Source organism: Pseudopodoces humilis, chromosome 2 (assembly GCF_049639895.1).
Source record: "Pseudopodoces humilis isolate 2021_Gansu_Grassland_sample_001 chromosome 2, ASM4963989v1, whole genome shotgun sequence".
Taxonomy (NCBI): Eukaryota; Metazoa; Chordata; class Aves; order Passeriformes; family Paridae; genus Pseudopodoces; species Pseudopodoces humilis.
The window spans coordinates 8,261,755-8,270,540 of NC_142201.1; the positions used below are offsets into that span (position 1 = coordinate 8,261,755).

An 8,786-nucleotide genomic window follows, 5' to 3' on the forward strand; every position below is an offset into this window, starting at 1 on the left:
CCCATGACACAGCAAGGGATACAAGTCTGCACATCAGGGGAAGAGAAACAAGAGGGTTGGGGATGGTGTGGGCCAAGGATACCTTGCCCACAAGTGAACAAAATCTGATTTTCCAGATTAGAAACTCCCTGGGATTCTTGGCAGATAAAGGAGAGGCTGTCTCTGTCTAACTGAGGAGCTCAATGGGAGATGATCTCACATGTGGGATGTTCTCCTCAATTGTTTGTGAAGTGAGTAAGCCAGGATACTCAAAAATATTCTGTTTGAATTAAAAAAATATAATAAAAAGGTTAATTACTTATACACAGTCCAAATGTTTGGGAACAGGGACGTCCTACCAGTGAAGGCAAAAGGAGAGGCACAATTAGATTTCCAGGTCTCTAGGTGTGGGCTAAAATTGATTTAATAAATTAATTCATTGCTCCTAGATGTACTAAGTGCAAGCCTTATTGCTGTTACAAACCAGTTGACAAGAAGATTACTCATGGCCTGCTGTGGAGACAAAGGGAAGATATGATTGGATATGAAGTGTACAAATGCTTCTAGATACTGGAACATTCTCTCCAGCCTGCAGAAAGAAGATTAGCTGATCACTTTGACACAGATTACTCAGACTTCTCATTTTCCTGCTGCCACAGAATTGGGTAAGAAGGATTTAGACTGTCAGAGTCAGCAGAATTTTGGGGAATACACAATATTTCATATATGCTTGTATATATATATATATAATATACCATGAAACTATTCTCAAAATCCATGCACCAATTTACCTGCTGACATCTTTCTTGTACTAAGCTCTGAAATTTTCATCAGCTTTTCACGTATTCACTTCTGCTGTGGTAGCAGGCAAAGCTCACTACAATTCATTTAAAGGTATTTAAAGGCAGTTTTAGTATTACTTGGCTCTCTCCAACTCTTCAGTTGGATTGTGTCTCCTCAGTAATTTATTGCAGAGATTTCTAAAATTAAAGTTCTATCTATACAAGTAATTTTCATGTAAGCTATTATAAAACCCCCAAATTCTTGGGAAGTTTCTTGAATGCTTTTGTTCCATGATATTTTGTCATGCAAATTATCAGTTCACCACTGCTCCTGAGAACTCCTAAACCCATGCAAAAATATGGAAAGGGATAATCCTCCAGGAGGAGCAGCAGGCTGGTACAAAGAAGGAAACACTGCCAATCTCTTTCTTCTTTCTGCTTCTGCTTGCAGCCAGCACAAGGAGAACTCCAAGGGGTTATGCCAAGGAAAAACACATCCAGGGCCACGAGGCTCACTGATATTATGGGTATACCAGACATTGCACTAAAATGCACACATTGTATCAAATTGCTAAAATTCTCCTTTTATTTTCTGTGGCAAATAGGATCCCTCCTTTCCTGCCTGGCATATAACATCAGGTGGGCCAGGAAGCCTCTCCATTAAAAACTATCAGGTTTTTTCCCATTATGAAACACCAATTTCCTAATAACTTTGCCATGTTGCCTATCAAAAATTAGTTTTTTTGCAATACTCACACTAATGCTTAGGGATATATTCTAAAAGAACATTCTGAAAAGAGCAGGGAAGTAAACCCACCACATTGCTTTACTTTGTCATAGATGCACACCATTTCCATTCTCAAAAATTCATACACAGGTCTTAGGGACTTCAGAATTAAAAGGATGGGAAACATTTTTTGTCAGAGAATATATTTTTGCAGATGCTGTTAAAATTTATCTGGTCAAAACCATGTTTTAAGATTGTGGAGGAAGGCATAACTCATACAAGTTCAAAAAGTCTTGCAAAGTCTACCAAGTACATGAAGACAAAGTTCCCAAAGATAAAATTTGGGAAATTTTGGAATAATATGAAGAAAAATAAACCCCCAAAAATAAACAAAAACCAACCACAATCACAAAATAAAACAAATACAAAGTGAAAAATATATTATGTGCAAGATGCATCAGGCAACCTGATCTATAAGAATTGCTGGTTATGCCACTTACAGTGCATCCAAAACAGTTAATTCCACCTGCTCTCCTGTCCCCACTCTTAACAGAAGGGAGGTCCTTTTAAGACTTCTATAACCATCTTTGTCAACCCTTAAACAAAGAAATTCAAACTTCTGGAACAGCTGAGACTATTTGCTTAGTTAGAAGAAGGAACACTATGCACCAAAACAAAAAATTCCTTTGATTACTTTCTCATCTAAACCAATACTATAAATGGTGCAAAAGTTAATTAAACTGTAGATTGAGAGAACAAGGCACTGAAACCTAAGACTAATGCCTTGGGGCATCAGTATAGAAACAACTCAATTTGGAGATTTCACAGAATTTAGAAAGCTGGCTTTGATTTTTAGACTATCAACTTTGGTAATTACATCAATCCAGACACAAATTTAACAAAATAAGCATAGAGGCATAGTTTCATTTAAGTTCTGATTTATGGACAATTGTAGAATGGAAAATGAAAGTATTGCTTGGCATTTGCTCCACTCCTCTCGTACTTTCTGGCATAATGCAAATGCTTTTATGTTTTGGTCTCAGAGAGCAAGAAAAACTGCACTAGCACAGGGCATGAAACATCATTGAAATGTATTACAGTTAATGGTTGTGAGCCTTAAATACTATTTTGCTGTTTTCCACTTGCCTGCTTTCCCTTTTTTTGTTTTTTTTTCCATTTTGTAGCAGCTTCTCTCACCCCCACCCTACCTGAGGTCTCTAGACACATAAATAATTAAAGTAATTTAATGTGGGGAAGGTGTAACAGTGTTTTGGCAAAGTAGTCACTCAGTCTTTAGTGCTCCACAGGAATAAAAAATTGAAGAGCAATTGTACCAGGGGTAGGAAAAGAGACTCTGAGGGTGAAATAATTAGACCTGTGAAAAAACATCTGGTTTTGCTAGAGCTCAAAGCTATTTCCTTTGTGTTTCAGCCATCATGACTGCAACAATCATTCTGTTCACATTCAGTCTAGACTAAAACCTACTCAAGTCAATCCAATTTAGATGTTTTTTCCAATGCAGAACTGCCACAAACCTTGGAAAGCCTAATTTGATTGTCAAGATTGATATTAAAATCTGCCCCCTTGAACATGCACATCTCAGTTTTGGGTTTTCATTAAAGATTGAGAATTACCAGCCTCCAGTTCTTCTTCCAGCCTCCAGCAGATTTCCAGACGTGCAGGGGTTCCCACATATCACTGAGTGCCCACGTGTGAGGAATGAACCATTTAAATTCATGTCTGGAAGGACACTAAAAGGACTCTCCCCATCCATTGTGCCAGATAGAATTGTCCACAAGAAACAAGAGCCCAGTTTGAACTGCTTTAAATGCAGAGATCCAACCTCTCTGGTAATATAAACTGATACAGCTCTGCTGAAGAAATTGAATTGTCATTATATTGTTCAGTTGGCTTCAGCTCCATTTTCAGTTTCCCTCAAACCCAACCCTTTTAATAGAATGGTGTGTTGCAGCTGTTGGAGAAAAACCAAAAGGTCTCAGTTGTCCAGGGAACTGCAGTAAATTCAGCACAGCCCCTGAGCACATTAAAGCACACTCTTCCTTTGGTGGAATCACTGGACACATTTTCATCCAAAAAAGCATAATTTGTAGAATTTATATTTATTTCTAAAGAATCCAAAACATCTCAAGTACCACACAGCATTTCATTATGACACCATCATGATCATGCTGATCTTCTATTTATGTTTCATTTTATGCCAGGGCTTCAGAACACAATAGGAGAAGTCAACCTCTGCTACTGAGGATTATATACTGCAGTGCACAAAACCAAACAGAAAAACCAGACAGAAAGCCAAAATTGTTCTGTACCATACTGTGTATTTATCAAATCACCATCCTCAGATTCCATCAGGTTTCACTGGAGATTCAGAAGTAATAAGCTGGGTGGATCAACACCATGGAATCCCTTAAATAACAGTAGAAAACTCATAATGTATTAATGGTCAAAGAATATAGTCATAGGCTCTTAATTTCAGGACATAGACATTTTATAGTACAAGAAGAAATCACATTCAGCTAATTCAGAAACATTTGCTTGACTAGTGACTGACAGATTGAAAGATTCTCATTTTTAGATTGCTGTTGGCCTATTTTCTTTTTACACCATCCATAGTCACTGGTAAACAAAATACATCAAACCACAGGGAATACATTTCAATATTAGAGGTATTTTCCACTGCTATTTTTATGTACTCTTTCAAAAGAGGAAGTTTGTCTCTATGCTTTGAAAATGAACCACAAATTGATCAGGTTTTTGATCAGGTTCACACATTCTGTGTGAGGCTGCCACATGATGATACATTATCCTGCCCCTCTTGCAATTCCTCTGTTCCTTGAATGTCACAGTGAAAACTTTGAACCAGGTCTCATTCCCTCCCCATTAATAAAACCAGAATTTCAAAAGGGACTTTTTTGAGAATGCCAGAAACAAACTCAGTTTGAAAAAAAGTGCAAGTTTATACATGAGGAGTGGTCTGCTGCCAAGGAGAATCAGCAGAATCATATCAAATCAAAAGGCAAGAGTATCAAAAAAGACTCGGAATACTTTTAGCTTTTTATCCTTGAGCAATCGAAAAAACATGAGCTACACACAGCATGTTCAAAAAAACCATTCTAACTTGTGCAATTAAAGTGCCTCACTTTTCACGAGCTCATGGGGTTTTTATAGTTGAGATCAGCTGTTCATGTGCTAGTGGTACACATTGGCACACCCCAAACTAACTTGCACTCATCCATGACATATTGTCTGATGGCTGGTTTTGATATCAAATCAAATATGATATCACACAGATTTAAAGTTCAGAAACAGTTATTGCTGTTAAAACATTTTTTTTTTCCATTAAACAGAGAAAAGTCAGGGGAAAAAAAAGCATTATTTGTGATATTGCTGTGCATTTTAAGGTGGTCCACTATAGACATAGCGAGCCTCTGAATCAATCTACAGTATGTTTAAAATGAATTTAATGAAATTATTCTGTCTTTAGTAACAGAACTGGCTCAGATACATCCCATCAGAAACCAAGATGTGAATGAATGCCGAGGTTCAATGACTGAAATCCAGAACCTTCAGGTTCAACAGGCACAGGAATGGGACAGAAGACAGACTGCATTTTCAGAGAGAGAACTTTTACAAGTATCAATGTCTTCACCAAGCCTGACACTGAATTCTTAACTGCTTTTGCTCCCAAACACAGTCTTCTCATATTAGGAAAAATGGCGTGGCAACCAAATATTAAAATGTTTTCACAAAATTCATCAGAAGTGAGTTCATAATTTCAATTCAAATATAACAACTATGACATTAATTATTTAGACACTTAATTGAGAATGTGCACTTTCAAAACTAGCGTACCACAAATAATTTTGATGTGTTTCTGCTCAATAGAAGTGAAATGTCACTGGCAAGGTCGTGGTTTAAAGTGATGCCACGGAAAACAGCAAATTCCTGCAAAATCAAAGTTGTTCTCAAAAAAAGTTTGTAAGAAAAAAACTTGATCAAGAGGGACTTCTACTTTATCATGGATGATACAATTTAAATAATTCCATTAAAGGTTCTCACAATCATAACCAAAACAAACCCCTGCCAAAATACATCCAGGAAAAACAGGAAATCCAAAGGAATATTATTTCTAGTGCCCAAAGCTGAGAGCCCAGCTGGGAGAATGCATGGTTAAATTGGCATCAATAAACTCCAGTCGGGTTCTGCATCTGCATGGAGGAGGGTCAAAGCCAAACAAACACTCCCTAATGGAAGCACAGGGTTTACAATCACACATGGCACACAGAATTCCCACCCCCTCCCAGGGCACTCCTCACTTATCCCTCACCAGCCAGGTGACACTTGTGTTTGCACAGGTTTCTCAAACTTCTCCACCTTTCTTTGCTGCCATAATTCCCTAGCAGTCATTTTCAGTCTTGCCTAATAAATTTAATTTTCAGTCTTACCTAATAAATCATTATTCTTCAGTGCATTAATTGCTGTTCTGCTCCTAACTGCTTCCTACTCATCCATATTGTTCTGACAGGGAGAGTTTCAAAGCTAGATGGAGTTAAGAACTACATTCCCATTAAAAACTCATTATTTTTTTCCCCTCTAAACCTTCACATTGGTAGTAAAAATAAAGAGAGCTCTAATCTGCATAAAGATGCCAACAATTTCACTACTGCAGCATCTGAATTTTAAAATATTTGAAAGGTTTAAAATGCATCTGTAGAATAAAAAGGAATAGAAATTCTCACTGAGAGACAAAAATACTTCTACTCCAGACATGACTAGAGTGAAGGAAGCTGTTTTATAGCTGGCAACTGTGAAAAACATCACAGAAACAATAGCTAGTTTAAAAAGCACTGTTAGAAAAAGTGGATTCTTCAGTGCAATATTTCCATGCAAACAGCTGTGTTGCTTTTGTTTGTTTACTATTTAATCTTCAGTGCAAAACTCAAATATGTTTCAAACCTACAGGCTTCAAGAACACTCACTTTCCTCATATTTCAGCATTCTGGATTATTTTAGGCAGGATGAAGACCCTCCATTCCCCACACAAATCTCATGTTCTCGGTTGTTGATGTTAACACAGTCCATGATGCAACAACTCCCATTGCTGCACTAATACCTACAGTGAATGGATGCTAATTCCTAGACCATATGTTAAATTTACTGAATATCTATTTAACTGAAGCCTTGCAAATTTGCATGTGTGTATAAGCACCTGTTAATCTTGGCATCGTTAGCCTATTTATTTTCTTAATATTGTGAGAATAGGGATGTGGGTCCTTATTTCCTCCATTCTTCTCTTCCCTGACTCACAAGGCACCAGGGATTTTGTGCAAAGATTCAGGAAAATGAATGAGGGTTCAGAACCTCATAATAAGTAGAACTCTGCCCAAGACTGACCTTCTCTAGAGCTCTGCAGTGGCTGCAGAAGTAAGAAGGCAAGCTCAGATTCAAAGCACAGAAAACTGCTCAAAAAGTCATCAGCTGTGTCATGCAGTAACTGCAAATGAAAAATATAATTTCCAAGTGACAAATGGCTTGCTTTCAAACGCCACTTTTTCCCAGATATTCAGTGGTCACAGATGTTTGCTTCCACATTATTCAGATAACACTTGCAACTTCTTTTATTATACACATAAAAAAATCCCAAACACCTCCTCCAAGCTCCAATCCTGTTTGAGCCCTGGAAAAACATTGGTGCTGTACACAATTCCTACATTGTCACCATCTCTGTACATATTTTATAAGTGATATAAAAACTTGGAGACCCTCATGCTGTGTTTTCCTCCCACCTGTGGATGCACTGCTGCTTACACAGCTTGCCAGGGATGGCTCATACAGGGGAAAGGTGGCAGAGTGATCCCAAATTCACTGGAGCCCCAGGTCAGAGACACAATTATGTCCAGCTGCTTGCAGGTCACAAGTCATCCCCACACAGAACACAACCACTCCTAAAAAGAACAGGCTGTGCTGAAAGGTAGTCTCTCACAAACACAAAAAAATTATACATCAACAATGAGGGATGCCCTAGGTAATTTAAGTATTCCAGAGGTGCATTTAAGTGGAGGTGCAGAGCAACTCTCTTCAAAATAAATAAAATGCTCATTTTAAGGAGCTTCCTGTTAATAGTCATTTGAGGAATACAGTTCAAACCACAATGGAATATTGTTTCATTTCTGATTCCAATTCTGTTTCTAAGCAATACAAAAAGCATACCCAGGGAAAAGTTATGGAGAAAAAAAAAAGGTCTAGATTAGAGTAATTGAATATAGAAATTTCAGGCAGAGAGATATTAAAAACAAACAAAACAAAAGCCAGACAAATTCAGTTCTCAAGCAATTGATTCTGTCCTGAAGCTGTGCCCCAGCATATAGAATGCCCCACAAAACAGGGTCACTCAGTCACACCTCGCACAGACTAAGAGATGAGCTTAAAACAGTTTTGTTTTTTTTCCAACAACACCAGAGTGTTTAGAACAGAAAGAATGCAGAAAGCTTCAGTGTTATATATTGTATGTATATATATTTATGCATTCCTTCAATATTAAGAGCTGAAAAAAGTTACTGTGAAATTGAAAGAAATACACACATAAGAGCTTCCAGTGCCTACCACAAATTACCCCCTACCTACCACCCTTGGAACCAAATCCATGCTGGTCTTCAAGGTCTGTTCTTCCCACTGTGCTTGCCTATTCTGCTTTCTTACTTTTCCAGGCTCTGGGACAAGAAACACACAAGCATGCTCATCCCTGCTATGAACGAAGTTTGATTAGAAGGCAGAGCAAATGAAGGCAAGGCAAACAGCAATAAAACACCAGGAAACAGTGCTCAGTCACAACACAGTCCTGCACTGCAGATGTCTTCAGCCATCATTCTAGAAAACAGATTCCCTTCCTGCCTCCACCCCACAAGACCAAATGTCTTAGTAAGGGATGGTAGTTAATCATCAGATATTAAATTTATCTCTCTTGATAAGGAGACTTAGAACATTATGTATTACAAACATGTTTTGCAGACAGGCAAACAACAGGTGACTACATCATCACACTGAAAATTGTTTAATAAGATTCTTCATGGCTACTGTCTTGCCATTATGAAAAAATACAGCTACTAGCAAAAATTCACATAGAATTTTGGTTAAATAAGCATTTCTTCTTCCCTAAAGAACTTCAGATTTCAACTGCCATGAAATTGAAAAAAGTCAAACATCCTACTAAGTATTTCTTAAGTCTAAACATAGTGCTAAAAGCTGCTTAGAAATGTTAACATGTTAAATAATTTCAA

At 37.6% G+C, this 8,786-nt stretch overlaps 1 protein-coding gene across 1 annotated transcript in view; it reads right to left on the reverse strand.

Annotated features, from left to right (window-relative positions):
- SYTL5 (synaptotagmin like 5) overlaps positions 1–8,251 on the reverse strand; it is a 71,876-nt gene extending 63,625 nt beyond the window's left edge. Inside the window, exons 1-2 of the mRNA XM_088051447.1 lie at positions 8,134–8,251; positions 7,296–7,454 (exon numbers count right to left, since the gene is read on the reverse strand). The gene's annotated coding sequence lies outside the window, so the exon portion shown is untranslated. The remainder of the gene's footprint in view (positions 1–7,295; positions 7,455–8,133) is intronic.
- Between the last annotated feature and the right edge of the window lie 535 nt (positions 8,252–8,786).